Source organism: Panthera onca, chromosome B1, assembly GCF_046562875.1.
Source record: "Panthera onca isolate mPanOnc1 chromosome B1, mPanOnc1 haplotype 2, whole genome shotgun sequence".
NCBI classification, from domain to species: domain Eukaryota; kingdom Metazoa; phylum Chordata; class Mammalia; order Carnivora; family Felidae; genus Panthera; species Panthera onca.
Window position 1 is genome coordinate 152409224 of NC_138342.1, and position 18770 is coordinate 152427993.

Below are 18770 nucleotides of genomic sequence, written 5' to 3' on the forward strand. Positions count from 1 at the left end.
TAATTTCTTTTCTTTTATCGCATAATTATTTCCCATATTTCAGGAAGTCTTCTGCTCACCTTTTTTTTTTAAATTTTTTTTAAAGTTTTTTTTTTTTATTTATTTTTGAGACAGGGAGAGACAGAACATGAACAGGAGAGGGTCAGAGAGAGGGAGACACAGAATCCAAAACAGGCTCCAGGCTCTGAGCTGTCAGTACAGAGCCCGATGCGGGACTCGAACTCACGGACCGTGAGATCATGACCTGAGCCGAAGTTGGACGCTTAACCGACTGAGCCACCCAGGCGCCCCTCACCTTTTTTTTTAAATTGAGGTGTAGTTGACACACATATTACACTACTTTCAGGTGTATCACACAGTGATTTGACAAATCTATACGGTCCCTTTTGCTTACCACAGGTGGAGCTACCGTCTGTCACCACACAAACCATTAGGGAAGCCTTTCCCCTTTAAGGGCTGTCATTGTAGTAGTAATGAGTGGCTCATTTAGCAGAGATTCCCAGAGGAAGCAAGGAGAGTGAAGTTGAATTATGCCCCATCTACACATACCCAGGTATGTGCTGGAGTTTAAGAAGATGTAGCCCAGGAATACCAAGAGAAAAGAAATCAACACATTTAGGAAGCCAAACTCACTTACTGGTGCCAAATGCTTTGCTGTTAATAAAAACATTTGTTCAAAAAGGCCCAGTGACATTCAGGGAATCACGAGCTGAAATCTCCCACCGTTGGCTTTGGTCTCTTGAATTTCAAAGTTTCTTTGGCTCCTTAAGCCTTGAGTGACATTTCAGTTTGATAAACAACAGCTCACCTCCTATGGTTAATGCTTGTAGCAGGAAAGAAAATTAGCCAGCCACAAATATTTCTGTACCCGCCTGCCTCCCTGGAGAAAAATGCAAGGCTTTCAAAAATGCCAAAACATTTCCTTTAGTTAAGCACCATGGATGGCCATAATCATAGCAGAGTCTCTCACTTTAACGCATTAGCAATTAGCTTTGGTTAAAGAAACAAAAACAGAAACAATTCTTTTAACCATAGGGCACTTTAGTAAAATGGGTATGCACATACAGACTTGCTAGTGAAACAGACTTGGGTTCAGAACCAAGGCTCCCTGCATGCTAGCTCTAGGCCCTTGAAGTATTCATTTTTTTGTAAAAACTTTTTTTACTGTTTATTTATTTTTGAGAGAGAGACAGAGTGCGAGTGGGGAAGGGGCAGACAGAGACAGAGACCGAATCTGAAACAGGCTCCAAGCTCTGAGCTATCAGCACAGAGCTCAAAGCTGGGCTCAAACTCACGAACTGTGAGATCTTGACCAGAGCCCAAGTCAGACACTTAACCGACTGAACCACCCAGGCACCCTGCCCCTAGAAGTATTTCTGAGCCTCAATTTCCTCATCCTTAAAATGGGGATAATAGGTTCTCCATATCATGACTGGACCTCTGTATATATAGACATAGATCATTAGGGTTCTTTCATTTCAATCCCAGACTCCCAAAATGAGCAGTAGTTGGGGTAGGAGGTGGGGGGAGAGAGAGAGAGATCAGTTGTCTTTTAAAGCATTTTTGGCGTCGGGGTGCCTGGGTGGCTCAGTTGGTTGAGCACCCAACTCTTGATTTCGGTTCAGGTTGTGATCTCAAAATCGTGGGATTGAGCCCTGTGTCAGGCTCCGCACTGAGGGTGGAGGTTGCTTGGGATTCTCTCTCTTTCTCTCTCTGCCCCTTTCCCTTCCCCCATTCTCTCTCTCTCTCAACTAAATAAATAAAACATTTTTGGGGTCGCAGCCTTCTTTGAGAATCTGGTGAAAGTACATATTTTCCCCAGAAAATACACTTTCGTACATACATATTATATTTTGTGCCCAATTTCAGCACCCTTCCCCCTAAAAACTCCCACAGCACTTCACAGACCTCTGATTAAGAACCTTGGGACAGATGAGGCCAAGGCCTTGGGTTTTCTTTCTTCATGAGTCATTTCATTTCATAGAGAGGAAAGCCTGTTCTCTGGCCAAAGACCACATCGGTCACCCTGGCCAGCAAATATGGTTGCTGACAACAAGGAATTGATGGCAGAGGATGAACTCAGGCCACTATCACCATGACGTAAGATGCAATCCCAAATCCACCCGACTCCACCCTCAAAATGAGCATTTGGGCTCCCTGTGTAATTGTCTGTCCGTCCTTGGAGGGATTAGGAAAGAATAGCCTTCATCTGTGTCATGGGGTTCAGCATGGCTTTGCAAACTACATGTTATTTTGTTTTTAATCAAAGCCCTCTATGATGTTAAAAAAAAAAAAAAGCGCCTGGGTGGCGCAGTCGGTTAAGCGTCCGACTTCAGCCAGGTCACGATCTCACGGTCCATGAGTTCGAGCCCCGCGTCAGGCAGAGCCTGGAGCCTGTTTCTGATTCTGTGTCTCCCTCTCTCTCTGCCCCTCCCCCGTTCATGCTATGTCTCTCTCTGTCCCAAAAATAAATTAAAAAAAAAAAAAAAACGTTGAAAAAAAAAAAAAAAAAAAAAAAAAAAAAGCAAGCCAATGTCCAGTTGAAATGGTGAAATTAGAGTTAACACAGTGAAATGAAATTATGCAGCCATAGAAATGATCATTGTGAAGACATATAGCCACGGAAAAGATGTGTTTCCAAAGAATCCAAGAATCCAAACTGCCATGTCCCTTGTGATTCTGGCCGTTAAAAACTGTATCATGTGAACCAAGACAAGTAGCTCTTGGGTAAAAATGTGAGGTTAGTAGAATTATTGATGGTTTGTAGCTGCTTTCAATTTTCTTTTTTGGTGTTACATAAAGTTTACAGTTGTGAGGTAAGGAGATAAATGATAAATCTGTACAAAATTTGCCTGTTCTTCCAAATGGCTGTGGCACTGTCCCGCCTCCAAGCAGCCGGCTTTTTCTGTGGCTTCCCTTCTCAGCTGGCTGAAAAGGCAGGCAGGGTGGGCAGACCCCATCAGAGCTCCGCCAGACCCCCCTACACACAAAACCAAGTGAGGGACTGAAAGAGCAGTGAGAGCACATTCATTGTTCCCGCCTTCCATCACCCACCCTGGCGGACCCTCCATGCGTTAGGTCCTTGGCATCTGAGTCCAGCCAATGGGGAGACTGGTTCATACAAGCAGCCTGAGGACATCCGTGTCTAAATCCATGTGAACCTCTCTGGTGTTCAGATTCATGCCATGCACAAGTGGACTGACCCACAGAGTCAGAGGTAAATGACTTGTCTGATGTTTGCTGATGCTGTAAACAGGCATGGAGTCCCCAAGGGGTCCCAGTGGGCGCTGGGAGGTTGGCTGCTCTCAAACAGACACGAAGAGAAAATTACAGAAAAGCTTCCTGCAGTGCAACTTGCTGGAGGGGCAGCAGCTTCAGGCGTCAGGAGGCCACTTGACCTTCTTAAAGGTCGTGGTCAGCATACTAGTCATTAGCACAGAGCCTCCCACGTAAAAGCGGTCTGCGCTCTGGCTCACTTCCCCCCGGCTGAGCCCCAAACTGCCTCCCTCTCCTCTGGGCGCTTACCGCTGGGGAATGTGAACAGTAGGGGGCGGTAGTCCCCGCCCCAGAGCTGCACGCAGGGGTATTGGGCCCTGCGAAACCCCTCCTCCAGTAGCTCCTCTATCATAGTTCTTCTGGCCCCTGGATAAATGAGTGGCTTCCTCATCTGATGTCCTCAAAGCGTGTGGCAGGACCTCGGCGACAGCCCCGTCACAGACGGATGGGGGTGGGGAGGATGGCTATTCACGTCTTACTTAGTGACTCTCATTTCTGTGTCCTCGGGGCCTAGCATGTATCTGGCTTAGCGCATGTCACAATAAATAACAATGGACAACTGACAGTTCCAGGGCAGGGAGACAATGGGGCAGGAGGAATTTCAGGAGATGACTGATCCCTAAGGGTGGGCAGATGTGGGGAGAAACAGAGAAATGAAAGGTGATGTCACGGAGGCTGGAGCTCCTGGGTAGACAGGAGCGATGCTCAGCCAGCAAGGGAAAAGGCAAGTTGACAGGTGCTGACCTAGCCCACAGGACAAGAGAGGCATTCTATGGACAGCAAGCTTGTGCTGGATGCCCCCTCGGGAAGAGGTTTCCCAGATGCTAAGTGAGCGTGACGCTGCGCTCCTCCATGCTTGGCGGTCCATTTCTGCTCAGTTGCTGTGTGTGGCTGGGCCAACTGCAAATTCACAGCAGGGTTTGGCCTCTGCCTCGATACGGGCGATAGGCTTCTCTTGCCCTTACTGTTGGCCTGGGTCAGTGCTCTGCACACAGTGGGCAGTTGATAGACTGAATAACTGAAAGCGAAGAGCACCGGTTTTGGAGTCACACAGACCTGAGTCTGCATCTGGGCTCTCGCCTTCTGGCCCCGGGCCCTCGGTGGGTTCCTGATGACAACACGGGACTGTTGCAGGAATTAAAGGAGTTCATTGCACAAAGCACCTGGCACATTTCTTGGCACTCAAGTACTGGCAGCTATTCCACATTTGATCGATATGCATTATGTGCCCAGTAGACCCAGCAAAGGGTTGACCGGATGGAATGCCCAGAGCCCACTTAGCCTACCCCCTCGTTGGCAGGGTCGGAACCTGAAGACCAGAGAGAGGAAGTCCCCCAGCCAAGATGGCAAGACCAGTGCCCAGCTGTAGAAACGCAGCCTCAGGGACAGAACCAGCTTGGCACAGGCTGGCATTCTTGGGCATCCTCATCTCAGCTCTCCCAATTTCTTCCCCCACTGGTTTCAGGCTCCTCCTCCAGTCCTAACTTGAGGTCACTATCCTGTCTTACTAAAGTCATTTGTACCCCTAATGCCTGGTTGATCTTTGGCACCCATTCTGCTTTACCTCCACACGAACCCTCGGATCTCCCCCTCCCCAAACTCTCAAGTCTGCCCACTGGAATTCTCTGGCCCCTTCTAGATTCCGAGTACTATCTGGCTTCCTGAGCTGGATCCTTTATCTGGGATCACTAGGCTCCTGTCTCTTTAAAGTTCCTTTAGAGTATTGTTTCCCTTCCTCTGATGGCTCCCAGAAGCTGAGGTGGGTGGTATCTTCCCTTCCAATCAGGGCAATCTGTCCTCCTCAGAGGCAGCGACAGGCCCCCACCTCAGCAGGAGCCATCAGTGCCCACCTGCATCTCGATATCCTCCTGGTGGTCCAGGCTGGACTCACTGGATCGAGGATCACTCCTGGGGGTGGGATGGTCTACCACAGGTAGGAAGCTAGGGTGCTCTGCTTTCTTTCCAAGTTCTCGTGTCCATTCCTCCCACAGCTGGAGCTGGTTGGCAAACCGTCTGTCCTCCCTCGTCTGCCTCAGTCCCCTTCCCCTATTCGTCCTGATCCATGGGCACTCTCACAGTTCCCTAAGTTTGTAGACACAGTTTGGAAACAAGATTTACATTTGTACTCTATGTTGGGAAAAAAAAAATCAAAGCAACAAGTCCAGTGTTGCTTACCCAGGGTTTCTGTCAGCAGAACGTTTTTGTGAGATGTGAATGGATTTTTTTCTTCTTCTATTCGTTTATTATTTTCCTCCTTGCCCACGTTTAAGCCACTGCCACAGGGAAACAGAAAGGAGAAACAAGAGAACTCTCCTGGCTCAGATTGAGAGAAATGTGATGAGTTGGTCTGGGCAATACGGGGACCCAGGTGGTCTCACCAGAGTCCCTTGGTCCAAAGTTGGAGGGGAGCAGCGTGACGACTGCTGGACCCATGATGTGGCACAGAAGTCCTGGAGGAGGGCTTGACCCAGGTCAGAGGCCAGAACTAGATATCCTAGCAGTGGCCTGTGTGGATTGATGATGAAGACCAGATGTGTTGCACTGCCCCAAAGTCCTAAGACCCATTAGCACCCTCCCCCCAGAACTGGGGCCCAGCCCTGGAGAAAGGGAGAGAGCACTGAGTTCACTGGGGCTATTTTCCACTACCAACAGAAATCAAGATGTTCAGACTAGATATTCTATTTTTGCTCACCAAGTGTGGACTCAAGTCTACACTCACCCCACATGAATTTACTCTGTCATGACTTCACTGAGCCCTCCAGATGTTCTTCCAGAGGCCAGGACCACCTTCGTAACTGACTCACTCAACCTACTCTTCCACTTTCTCTGAAGTCGGTGTCCTTATCAACAATTCCAAAGATTCCCCCTTAGCCTCATTGTTCTTGCAATCAGCACATTCTTCTTCTTCTTCTTCTTTTCAAATGAATGACAAATGAGTGAAATACATATTTCTGAGTGTTGACCTTAGGAAGGTAAAAGGGAATAAAGCAAAGGGACAAATTCAGCCATGCATTGTCTACCCCTTAGATTTGCAAAGGGGTCATGGGAGAGTTTCAGGGTGGTTTGAAGGCTGTGTTAGAGACACTCTATGGTGTGACCAGACAGAGTGAGGAGCTAGGAGGTCCAGCCTGAGGGTCAGGCTGGTCACTGATTATCTGTGTGACCTCAGAAAAGGAACTCTGCTCTCCGGGTGTGCCACTGGGAACTGGCGATACAGTGGGGTTGTGCAAACAGGGAATGAGGGTGTGTCCTTGTGTGTGCATGTGCCTGGCATGAGGCCCTTGCTACCCTAGCCCCCTGCTGCGGTCATTAGAAGAAGCCATCAGCCATGCCTGCTGGTGCCTGGGCCAGGGTGGCACAGTTATAGGAAGACTTGTGGAGGCTGAGACCTTGGGACTGGAACTTCAAGGATACACAGGAGCTTTCTTCACAGAGATGGGCATGTCAAGTGGAGAAGAGGGCTCAGCACAAGCTCTGAGGTGTGATGGGCAACAGGGAGTCACTGGGGACAAGACTGCTGGGCCCAACGTGCCTAAAGAAGAACACCAGGAGAGAAGCTGGAACAGGAGACTAAGACATCTGGTCCCAGGAGGCCTGGGTTTTGTTCTCAGGCACTGAGGAGTCAACAGAGATGTTCCTCTGGGGGCCACATTTGAGCTTCAGAGAGACCTTGCCAGCCACAGAGAGGATGGACTGCAGTGCAAATCACTGCAGAGAAGACAGGAGCTCTATGGATGTGGCAGTCATCTAGTCTAGAGGCAGGAAGGGCCTGAGTTAAAGCAGTGGAGATCCAGGGACAAATTTGAGAAAGGAGGAGACAGATATTATCATAGATGTTATCACAGCATTGCCCTCAGTCAGGGAAACCAGTGAGTGTTCTAGCCCACCCTCTGGCCTTTGCTAAGGCTCCTACTTTCCCCGCACTTTAGGTTTCTTCCGCAGGGAACAGAGCCTCCTCCAGAAGATGCTGGGGTAAAGGTTGGGGTCGGGGGACAGGGGGGACTCAGTCACCCTTAGCAGGGCAGTGGAAGATGAGGCAAAGATCCTGAGGATTTCAGACCCTGCCTCTTCAGTGTGGAGTCGGGTGAAGGAAGGCCAGCCCCAGAGAAAGAAGGAGATGGGCCCCTCCTGTGACCCCCATCCCAGCATCCCCATGGAGCTGCTGGCCGCCAACACACCATTCTGGGCTCTGAGCTGAGGGGAGGAGGAGGAGAACGCTCCCTCCCTTCTCAAGACCCACTCAGACTAGAAGATAGGCACTTCTTGCCATTTGACAGCAGAGAACTTTGATGAGAACAACAAGCGAGAAGAACTTTAGGGAGGAAGGTGCTTTAGCAATAGGATTGCTACAAAATGGATGAAGCTTGGAAACCTCTTTATGGGGCAGACTTTATTCCTTACTCTGTCACAATGGCCTTGGCAACAGTGGGTTTGGGCATCTTTTGTTGTTGTTGGTATGTGTGTCACCTCTGTGTGTGGGCCTCCCTGTATCTGTGCATGTGCTTGTGTGTGCATGTGCCTGTGTGGCTGTGTGTGTTCATGTGTGTGTGAGATGGAAAGAGAGCATATCCTACATCAATAACCTCTTCCCCTGGAGAGATTTTCTTTTTTGTTTTTCTAGTTATAACATCTTTAAAACAGGGTCCAAAATGGACAACTTCCCCTAAACACCACATGCCAGAGAGCTCCAGGACATCCCAGGCTGGAAGTAGAAGCGCTCCCTTCTCAGACTGAATCTCAGGTGGGGCAGGTGGGAGGTGGGGGACACCCTCAGTCACTTGGGCAATCTCCAACAGCAAACCACCACACTGGAGACATTTTTGAGCACGTGCTCAGTGGAGGCTGGCTGGCGGCCATTCCCACGTGCAAGGAACTAAAGGCATGGAACTATGAAGATTCACAAAAGTCCATTTAAGATTCATTGATCTTAAATATCAAACTTATGACAACATTCTATAGGGACAGAGTCAGCTCCCCAGAGCCCACATTTCTTCCCCATTCTTTTTCATGCCTTTTCTTCATTCAATTTCCAACAGGCTTTCCAGTTTGACAGGAAAGGAAGGACCAAACATGGAGATGTCAACTTTCTTACATACAGGCTGTCTCTCCGTGGCGGTTTGGAGAGCACACAAATAAATAGGAGGGGGGAGTTGGCAGGAAGGTGGAGCACACGTCATCAGAGTGGCTTTATGTGCAGGCAGCAATTAGAGGAAACTGATTTGAAAACAGAAGGCTCCAGACCCACTGGGATGAATGTCGCAGAGTCATTTTGCAGGAATCCAATGAACGTTGCATTGCAAGCCATGTGCACCCTAATCAAGGGGCCTCATGGAGAAAGATTTTAAACCCTTTTTCCTATGCCACAAAGGAGTATGACCTTTCTGTGAGGAAACTATTGTGCAAGCAAATGAGATCTCTCTAAAGGCCAGAGTCCCAGCTCTGAGGAAGACATCAGTCACAGGGCCTGTCCTTCATCTCTGAGCCAGAAGCCTCTCTGGGGGTGTTACTTTCACTTCCCATTTGCTCGTTCTCAGAGGCCGCTTGTCTGAGTGACAACATGGAGCAAAGGAGCCTCGGAAGATTTATTTGACCAGGAGGAGAGTTTGGGAGCTGGCTCCTTTCTCTGGCAGCCCAAGAGGCTAGCAGCTTCAGCTGAAGTAAGGTCCCAGCAGAAACATGGGTACAAGTGACACCCCACCCTTACCTCCTCCACACCTGTGACAGAGCCACCAGGTCTGGTTGTTAAGGCCGATGTGAGCAGGTATCTCCTTGCCAATCTCAGCCTCAGACAGTTGCCAACAACAAGCACTCTGTACCTCACAGAGCCCTGTTTCCACTTGAGGAAACGTCTCTGCTTTCTATGTCTAACTGACGCTGGTGGCAAAGGCCTCCCAGGAGTGATTCTTGGAGCAGGAAGAGAATCCCATGTTGACTCAAGAGCATATGGGAAAGCCACGTTCTCCCCAGCAATTAACCAGAAGTCAATTCTTTCTGTACCAGCAAGTCCCAAACCCTCCTGGATGGATGAAATCTGATGAAAGCCAGAAATGCTCTTTGTAGAGGGTTGCCTGTGTCCACAAAAGTTTACATGCAAGTTAAAGAAGCTTATAAGCTCCATGAAATGCCTCAAGGGGCTATGGTCTCCCAAAGTTAGGTCACCAGCACCAGCAACTGGTGCAGGGGCATGACCATTGTGGGAAGAAAGTCTCTATCCAGGGCCATATACTTCCCCCTCTTTCCCTGCCACCAAGCAGACAGCAGGACCCTCTGGGTACCTGGGCCTCTTTTGCAAGGCTCAGGACTCAGGAAAGCCCAGGTGGCAAGCTATTCTCCACTGGTCCCTGCTTCGCAAAGCCAGATGCAGACAGGACACTGATCTGTGGTTTGAAACTAAGGTATCCTGCTTCTCATCAGTAATGTGCTGGGGCCAACTCGTGCAGGTTTGTAAGAGCCAGTTGTTAAATTCGGGGGAACTTTATGAGCCATTTGTTAAGCACCTCATTATTCAACACCAAACCATATAAAATGAAAATGATCTAAAATCAAAATTAAATTATATAAAATACAATTAAATGAGTTATATTAAAAACGAAGGTAGTAAACACCCAAATGTCATCATTTCCCAGTTATTTCATTACATTTCACTATTATCACTGAGGTCATTTACATCAGTTGTGTGTGCAGTGGAAATGCTGTATAATGGTGCACTGTTGCACATCTCTTCCCAGCCCCATGTCCAGCCAGGTCATGTTGGCAGCTTGAAATTGGCAATCTAGGAGTGTTTACACCACAGGAGTAGGAAAGGGCTTCTGGGGTTGATTTGCTTTTTTGTTGATTTTTCAGACCTAATACCGTGATGGAGAAAATGTTAAAATAATGTAGGTAATCCTTTAAAATGTGCCCTATTTATATCTGTTAATAGCACAAAGGACTTGAGAAAAGTGTTTTGAGTAATTAAAAACTATTAGCCAATGTAACAAAGAAGCCAGTGACATCACTGCCTCATGAGTGCAATTCCAACATGTCTTTGTCACATTGGTCTACTTAACATAAATGAAAATACCAATGGATGTTCATGCCAACACTATATTTGTGCATCAGTTGCAGCCCATGGATATGAGAATTTGGCAAAAGTCAACAAAAACATTCTGTGGAGAATCGATCGCTCTATGGTATTTATAATGAATATTTTATTAAAATTGTTTTCATGTTTATTTATTTTTGAGAGAGAGAGAGAAAGAGACAGAGTACAAGCAGGGAAGGGGCAGACGGAGAGGGAGACACACAATCTGAAGCAGGCTTCAGGCTCTGAGCTGTTAGCACAGAGCCGGACATGAAGCTTGAACTCACAAACCGGGAGATCATGATCTGAGCCGAAGTCAGAAGCTTAACCGACTGACTTAACCCAGGGCCCCAAGAACGTTACATATTTTATTTGTAAATTATGTGTTACATATTCTTTATACCAGTACAATGTTTAATAAACTTATGTGTGTATGTATGTGTGTGCATTTGTTTCCCGGAAAGCTGGTTGTTGAATATTTACCAGCATCTGACAGCTCTCAGTCTAGGAGATACCTATCTTAACCTAATCTCCCCCTGCTGTACTGGCAGATGGCAGGACCACAAGGGGGAAATGATTCCTTTCCACGTCAACACATGGGAAAAAGGGATTTGAGCCTTTCCCATAAAGCTACCCAAATAAAACCATGAAATGGGTTATTGTTTTTGATCCCATCTTCAAATGAAATAGGTTTTTTTGTTTGTTTGTTTGTTTGTTTGCTTACTTTGAGAAAGAGAGAGTGAGAGCAAGGGAGGGGCAGAGAGAGAGAGAGAGAGAGAGAGAATCCCAAACAGGCTCTGCACCACCATCACAGAGCTTGTTGCAGGGCTCAAACTCATGGACCGTGAGATCATGACCTGAGCCAAAATCAAGAGTGAGATGTCACTCAACTGACTGAGCCACCCAGGCACCCCTCAAATGAAATCGTTTTTTTTAAAAAATAAACATCTTTTTAAAAATCTGATTCTACTATAGAAATGGTAGGAATTAACAGAATCTTCCCATGGAATAACTACATTTAATCTTTGTAGCAGTACCAAGAGGAATATCTGTAAGAATAGGCAGTGAAACAAGCTGCTTGTGTATGTCTAACAGACCCACAGCTGAATATCTCACCATAGGTGGCACCCTTGTAGAAACAAAACAAGCCAAACAAAAAACACAAAGAATTGGTCTATGTTTTGTACACAGAAAGGAAACTAATTCTTATCGAGCACCCATACCATGCATCAAGCGCTTTCAAAAATGCTGTTCTGTTTTTGTTTATTGACTTATTCATTTTCTGGTGCTTCCAAAAAGATTTGAAGCCACTTATAAAAATACGTATGAAATGATAGCAGAGGAAAACAAATGAAGAAATCAAGACCAAAGGACAAATTCGGGCAGGAAAACAAATCTGAGCGTCAAGCTTGTACACAGGAATACAGACCATGAGATGCGTTGCCCAATTGCTAGTGGTTGGATGCAAATTAGGCTCTCAGTGTCCTGCAGTCCAAAGCACAGAGTAGGAAATCATTGGTTTGAAGAGTCAGTGTCTTTAAGACATCCTTTGCTCCGGAGAAGTGTGGATTTTCCAGGTTTGGAGCCTGAGAGTAATCATCCTGCAGCCGTTCGTAGGGTGATCCTGAGTGTCATGGTGGACAGCAGTCTCAGTGGCATCTCAGCAATGATGACACAGTGAGGTCCTACCTTGTGTCTTATAGCAGCCTTCAGCTGGAGCCTAGGATGGCATACCCTCACCAGGAAAGGGTGCCAAGCCTGATTCTGGAATGCAATTCCCTGAACACTCCAAGCATTGAGATCCAGACACACAGCTCTCAGACTGACTAGCTTCATGGTAGGGGGAGAAGGGTGAGGAACACCCCAAATATCTAGATTTATGTTTCTCAATCATATTGACCTCATGGCCTCTTTGAGAAACATAACAAAGCCATGGTCTCCCTTTGGCAGATTTCAAGATAAATATCATGCATAAAAATAAATGTTAAAAGTTACAATGTGAACTGTGCTTTTTCTTTTTTTAAAATTTTTTTAAAAACACTTATTTATTTTTGAGAGACAGAGAGAGGCAGAGCATGAGGAGGGGAGGGGGAGAGAGAGAGAGAGAGACACAGAATCCGAAGGAGGCTCCAGGCTCTGAGCTGTTTGTTAGCACAGAGCCCGACGTGGGGCCCGAACTCACGAACCGCAAGACCATGACCTGAGCCAAAGCCGGACACTCAACCGACTGAGCCACCCAGGCGCTCCTGAAATGAGCTTTTTCAAATTACAAGGACTCCTCTGGTGGTTCTCACACAGAGACCTGAATAGAATCTAGGTGGAAACTCTTCAGTTTCAACTCACCTAAGAGGGCATTGAGAGTTTATTCTTATAACCCTATGATGGGCTGCTACCAACAAGTAAAGAGCTAAGACTCCAGGGCAAAGTAACCTACCTGAGTTATGCCAGTAGAGAGTGTGGTCAAACTATTATTATTTCAGAAAGACATTCAGTGACTTGTCCAAGGTCACAGCAGGGCTAAACATTGAACCAAGCCTTCTGGCTTACAGGCTGGCCATCCACTCTCTATGCAAGAGAACCTCTCAGCCACACCTGCTTTGTCATACTCCTATGCCCAAGTTCTTTCTAACTCTGGGATCCACGACACATTGAGAGATAAAATTAAATTATCATTACTAAATATTTGACTTGGTGATTCCAAATATTTTGGGTTGGCAGATGCTTTCAGGACTGTGATAGAAGCCAGGAGCACTCTGTGGAGAAGAGTGAAGAGTGTGAATGTCCACAAAAACTTGCAGACAGGGGCGCCTGGGTGGCGCAGTCGGTTAAGCGTCCGACTTCAGCCAGGTCATGATCTCGCGGTCCGTGAGTTCGAGCCCCGCGTCGGGCTCTGGGCTGATGGCTCGGAGCCTGGAGCCTGTTTCCGATTCTGTGTCTCCCTCTCTCTCTGCCCCTCCCGCGTTCATGCTCTGTCTCTCTGTGTCCCAAAAATAAATAAAAAACGTTGAAAAAAAAAAATTTTTAAAAAAAAAAAAAAACTTGCAGACAACTTCACAGCGCTCATAGACCCCATGGAACTCATCAAGTTTCCATGATCTTGGAGGTCAGAATTCCTGACCCATTAAGCACAAATCATCTCATATATTTGTAGGCACTACACAAATATGCACAAACATTTCCTGCACTTGAGCACCCCTGAGGGTGAGGGCCTCCTTAAATTCTGCCTCCCAGGTGCCTTGCTTGCCTCACCCTTGTCCTAGCCCAGCAGCCCAGGTATCAAGGTATACAAAGAAGCCAGAAGAAAGTGGTGATGACAAGGCACCCAAAGGAGCCTCCTTCTACCACATGGCTTGGGAAACATCAGCCCTTTGGTGTACACAGTGGCCTGTTGTGAGTGAAGGTCATGCAGGGTCAGCAGGGACCATAGCATAGCCTCTTCTATGCCTCCATCTCTGGCTCCAATCATCTGGTTCAATTTAATTCTCATATCTGTGAAGCTGGGTGCACCTTTACAGAGAACTGGGCCATTTGCTCACACCCCCCAGCTGGAAGTGGCAGAGCCAGGTCCTAGTGCAGAACTGGCTGGCCCCAAGGCCCAGCATCTTCCTCTGGCCAGCACCGCCTTGCAGACACCTGCTGACAGCCATCTTATTCTTCAGGGGCCCCTATTAAAACCCCTGCATGACCATGGCACTGGAGCTCATTGGGCTAAGGGTGATCATTAAACCTTACATGTTTTTCCTCCTTTGAGCTTTCTTCCTCATAGTTTAATCTTCACTTGCATTCAAAAACTTGTCCTTGTTTCTTTCACTCAAGGACCATTTTGCAGGGTACCTGCCCTGAGCCAGACATTGTCCTGAGTGCTGGGACCCAGAGAGGGATGAAAGGGGGACAGCTCCCTGTCCTGGAGGAGCTCAGATCCAGAACTCTTACAAACAAGTAGCCCTAAGCATGTTGCTGGAGGTTCACGGGGACAAGGAATGGATTTGGACACTGGTGACAGAAGAGAAGGAGGTGGGATCGGTCAAGAGAATTAGAACAGGTGGGCCTTGCCCAGATGAGAAAGTGGGGAGGAGGTCCCAGGCCAAGAGAGCAGCAGGAGCAGGTGCCACCCGCCCTGTCCCCCCACCCCGGGCCCCCATGCATTTCAGAGAAGCGAGTGACCGGCCCAGTCAAAGTGCATATAGGTTAGCAGTGGGAGCAGCAGGAGATATAACAGGAAAGGTACTTTAGGCCCAGTGGTAATCACTGTTCTTGGTTTCGATCTTCATCTGAGTGTTGTGATTTTATCTAGGTGCTGTCTTCCTACAGCTTCACGATTCTTTCTTCTTTCTCACCTGCTTTCTCTAATCTAGCTGGGACATCACCCCAGAACGAGGGCACACCTGCTCTACTGGGCCTGGTGGAGGAGGGCCTGTGTGGGGGTGGGGTGGGATAAAGGTTTCTCAGTCTCCCCTGTTACCTCCCCACACACCTGAACTTTCCACACAAGGATGCTGGCCCCTGATGGCTCTGTCCAGCTGCTGCAGATTCTAGGGTAACACAGTGAGCTCCCAAGGCCATGGCGTCACTCCATCAGGAGCTGGTTCTACGTTCCTCAGGCCACAGCTTAGTTCAGGGAATTATTTTCCAGCACAGCTCATGGCTGCTTGGCTGGCCACAGATTCTGTGGGGATGGTTGGGACCAGAGGATGGCAGATTCCATCCTGGTATTCCACACAGGGTTGGGGCTCTCACCTGCCTCCATTCTGGCCTTCTCCTTCCTCACTGAGGAGAGGTCAGGTTTGGGTCTCTGGGCATGCACTTGGAGGCCTGAGAGCCTGACCCAGCACAGTGAGCTCTGCTGGGCAGAGGATGGGGTACTTAACCCTGAAGCCCCTCACATAGAGTGAGGGCTCAACACATGTGTGCTGAATGAAAGAATAAATGAGTGATAAGTAATGCCACAAAGAGAAATATAGAAATTTCTAGGACTAAGGTTGGGAGAGACAATGGTAAAAAAAAAAAAAAAAAAAAAAAAAAAAAAAGCAAAAGGCCTGCTATGTTCCAGAAACTTCAAAGAGAGGGTGGGACCACTGGACCATGCTTGGTTTCCCCAAGCATGTTCACATTTTGACCATGTCTGCTTTAGGGCAGGAGCATAATTTCCTTTAGCTTTTTATTTTGGAATAATTTTAGGTTTATAGAAAAGTTACAAAGATAGTATAGAGACTTCCCATATACCCTGCACTCAGCTTCCCCTAATGTTATCATCTTACCTAACCATGGTACAGTTGGCAGAACTAAGAAATTCACATTGGCACAATGGTATTAATTAAACTCCAGGCTTTATTTAGATTTCACCTATTTTCATTAAGGACTTTTCACAAAGACATTTGGTGACTTGTCCAAGGTCACACCGCCAGGAAGCATCCAATCCCATCCCAGATGTTAATTCCAGATTTAGTTGTCAGGTCTCCTTACTCTCCTCTGATGTGTGACAGTTTCCCCATCTTTCCTCATTTTCCATGACCCTGACAATTGTGAAGGTCAAATGTTCTGCAGATTGTCCCTCCCTTTGGATTTGTCTGATGTTTTCTCATGATGAGACCGGGGTTAAAGGTTTGGGGGAAGAACAGCGCAGAGGGGAACTACTTTTCTCCTTTCACCGCAGCCAAAGTTACACAATATAACACGACATCCCTCAAGACGTTAACCTTGACCACCTGCTTAAGGTGGCGTCTGCTGATGCTCTCCACTACAGTTACTGTTTTTCCCTTTCCATACTTCATTCTAAGTCCCTTCCGCACTCAAGGTGAGCAGAGTCAAGCTCCATCTAGAGAGGAGAGGCATCTACACATATCATGTGGAATTTTTCTCTATAACAATGGAAGAAAATGGCAATAATTCTTTTTTTAATGTTTATTTATTTTTGAGAGAGAGAGAGAGAGAGAGAGTCCTAAGCATACTCAGTGCTGACAGCACAGAGCCCCACACAGGGCTCAAACTCACAAACCATGAGATTGTGACCTAAGCCAAAATCAAGAGTTGGACACTTAATGGACTGAGCCACCTAGGCGTCCCAATGATAAGAATTATTTAGTTTCTTGGTAATGTGGATAGTTGAAAGCAGTGTTCAATTATGAAATGACTAGAACAGTTGTCAAAACCTAAGAATTGGGGGTGTGGGTTAAATGGGTGATGGGCATTAAGGAGGGCACTTTTCGGGATGAGCACTGGGTGTCACATGTAAGAGATGAATCACTGGGTTCTACTCCTAAAACCAAGACTACACTGTATGTTAACTAACTTGAATACAAAAAAGCAAAAACAGACCCCAAAAAAACCAACAACTTAGAATTTTAAAAATCCTCTCAAAATATGTTATCAACTGTTCTTTCCTTCTCAGAAATGGCTCTCTTAGCCAAAAAAGTCATCATTAAACCTATTTCATCACCCAACCCCTGATGTCTGAGAAATGGATAAACTTATTTAAAAACAACATTTAGAAAGGGCAACAACCAACCATTTACATTGAGCCAAACTGACACTCCCCTTCCATCACTGCTAATCTCTATCATGTCTGCCTCTTAGGTACAATTACCCTGGTTTACAGAGAGGCCGAGTAACTTGCTTGGAGCCCCACAGCTGGCATGTATGTGCCCACCCATATTCCCACCCCTCAGTCTTCTCCTACCTTTCCTGTGGCACATTCACTGACTTTTCCAGCTTAGAAAACCCAAGAAGCAGAATCTACCTGGATGGATAAGCTTTTATTTAAAAAAAAAAAAAAAAGAAAAAAAAAAAAAAGAAGAGAAAAAGAAAAAGAAAATGAGGAGTTCCTGGATGGCTCAGTCGGTTAAACATCTGATTTCAGCCCAGGTCATGATCTCACAGTTCATAAGTTCAAGCCCAGCGTTGGGCTCTGAGCAGATAGTACATAGCCTGGAGCCTGCTTCGCATTCTGTCTGTCTCTCTCCCTCTCTCTCTCTGCCCCTTCCATACTTGTGTGCTCTCTCTCTCAAAAATAAATAAACATAGAAAAATATGGGGAAAAAGAAAGAAAAAGAAACACATAAACACACACAACTAAAAAACTCTCCAAAGCAGAAACCAACAAATGATCGGACAATCTATTCATAGCTATGACTCAGATCATGTTAATGTCTTCTCTCTCTGTAACATCCAAAGTGATGTTCCTGACCACTCTCCCAACCACAGGCCTCAGAACACTGTTTGCACGGTTTAAAAGAATAAGATGGTCAAAAAGGTAGAAGATGCAGTCTTACCTTGACAAATGCTCAGTAGCTTTTCACCATGGCTTTTTAAATCCCGGCACCCTTGTGATGCAACAGCTTTCTAGCTATAACCAGCAACTCTTGATGCAATCCCAAAGAAAAAACCCATGCCTGTTGTCTCAATCGGTTCACGTAGCTTGTGGCTTCCTGCTGGCAGCGAGCACCGGGCAGAGGTGGCCGGCTCCTGGGTTTGTGGTCAGAGCTTCACCAGCTTCCCCCAAGGAGCCCTGCCCCTCTCACTGAGCTCTTTGAAGGCTTCTGTGGGTTCACTAGGTCCAGTGGGCACTGCTGACCCAGAAAAACCTGTGAGGAAGGACCGCAAGCAGCTGGTCTTTCTCAGGCCCTGGGCTCCACTGGTCCCGATGACTCTCTGCCACTAAAGTTTTCTCATGGGGTTTTGGTTTAGTGACATGGGTGGTGCCTTCCTACACCAAACTGGGCAGAGTTAGTAAACCTCCAAGCTAACTCTACAGGGTATTTAGCTCTGCCTAGCAGTATTTATCCGCAAGACAAGAAAGAGCTTGGTCTCTGATGCCTTGTGCCATCTGTATGAGCCTGGGCAGCTGTTCTCTAGCCTTGTTGGTTTTGTTTTGTCTTCCAAATAGTGCCGATGATACCCAGCCCAGAGATACTATGGGCACAAATGATAGAATGGGTGGGAGTGACGGGCACAGAATGGGCTCTCAATAAATGCGAATTCTCATTTCTAAAACAAGTGGCCCTCTAGCCAGTCATTGGTTCTGATTGCAGAATCTTTTCAGTAGTGCCACTTCACTTGACTCGGAACACTCAGGGGAGCAGAGAATGATGGACCTAACAATCTGGAATGGTGAGGTGGTGCCTGTCCTGTACTATACCAGCTAAGGGACCAACAGGACCAAGTTGCTGAGACAACCTCAGGAGGCTTGCGGGTCCAGCCAGACATGGTAAGCCACTGGTCACCTGCTTTGTGATCCAGGGACAGAAGGGAGCCCATGGGCAAGCTCCTTTCCTGCCTTTATGTCTGGGAACCTTGGCAAGGATGGAATTCAGATAGGCTTGCTTTACTCCTGGCCTGGGACCACAGTCCAGATCTCATTTTCCTCATGGATTTTAAGACTAAGACAGTAAGTTGCTTTCAGTTTTCAGTAAGAGTTTTCAGTAAGAAAGAGCTT

At 47.0% G+C, this 18770-nt stretch overlaps 1 protein-coding gene across 2 annotated transcripts in view; it reads right to left on the bottom strand.

The window, feature by feature from the left end:
• The window catches only part of BLK (BLK proto-oncogene, Src family tyrosine kinase), a 77354-nt gene extending 59082 nt beyond the window's left edge, over window positions 1–18272 (bottom strand). The window contains exon 1 of one of the 2 annotated variants that reach the window (XM_060653724.3): window positions 17608–18272. The gene's annotated coding sequence lies outside the window, so the exon portion shown is untranslated. The remainder of the gene's footprint in view (window positions 1–17607) is intronic. The other variant, XM_060653725.3, reaches the window with a different exon arrangement.
• Between the last annotated feature and the right edge of the window lie 498 nt (window positions 18273–18770).